Below are 1,096 nucleotides of genomic sequence, written 5' to 3' on the forward strand. Positions count from 1 at the left end.
ATAGACAGACATCTGTTCTGGGGGACATGAGGAGAGAGAGAGACACCTGTCATGGGGGGACAGGATGAGAGAGAGAGAGAGACAGACACCTGTCCTGGGGGGACAGGAGGAGAGTAATAGACAGACACCTGTCCTGAGGGACAGGAGGAGAGCAAGAGAGAGAGACACCTGTCCTGGGGGACAGGAGGAAAGAGAGAGACACCTGTCATGGGGGACAGGATGAGAGAGAGCAAGACAGACACCTGTCCTGGGGGACATGAGGAGAGAGAGAGAGACACCTGTCATGGGGGACAGGATGAGAGAGAGAGAGAGACAGACACCTGTCATGGGGCACAGGTGGAGAGAGAGACAGATACCTATCCTGGGGGACAGGAAGAGAGAGACAGACACCTGTCCTGGGGGACAGGACGGCAGAGGGACACCTGTCAAGTAGATCCAGAGGAGAGAGAGACACCTGTCCTGGGGGACAAGACGAGAGTGAGAGAGAGAGACAGACATCTGTCCTGGGGGACAGGAGGAGAGAGATAGACAGACACCTGTCCTGGGGGACAGGAGGAGAGCAAGAGAGACAGACACCTGTCCTGAGGGACAGGAGGAGAGCAAGAGAGAGAGACACCTGTCATGGGGGACAGGATGAGAGAGAGCAAGACAGACACCTGTCCTGGGGGACATGAGGAAAGAGAGAGACACCTGTCATGGGGGGACAGGATGAGAGAGAGCAAGACAGACACCTGTCCTGGGGGACATGAGGAGAGAGACAGACACCTGTCATGGGGCACAGGTGGAGAGAGAGAGACAGATACCTATCCTGGGGGACAGGAAGAGAGAGATAGACAGACACCTGTCCTGGGGGACAGGATGACAGAGGGACACCTGTCAAGCAGATCCAGAGGAGAGAGAGACACCTGTCCTGGGGGACAAGAGGAGAGTGAGAGAGAATGAGAGAGAGAGACAGACATCTGTCCTGGGGGACAGGAGGAGAGAAATAGACAGACACCTGTCCTGGGGGACAGGAGGAGAGAGATTATCAGACACCTGTCCTGGGGGACATGAGGAGAGAGACAGACACCTGTCCTGGGGGACAAGAAGAGAGTGA

The sequence above is a fragment of the Amphiprion ocellaris genome, chromosome 21 (genome assembly GCF_022539595.1).
Source record: "Amphiprion ocellaris isolate individual 3 ecotype Okinawa chromosome 21, ASM2253959v1, whole genome shotgun sequence".
NCBI classification, from domain to species: Eukaryota; Metazoa; Chordata; class Actinopteri; family Pomacentridae; genus Amphiprion; species Amphiprion ocellaris.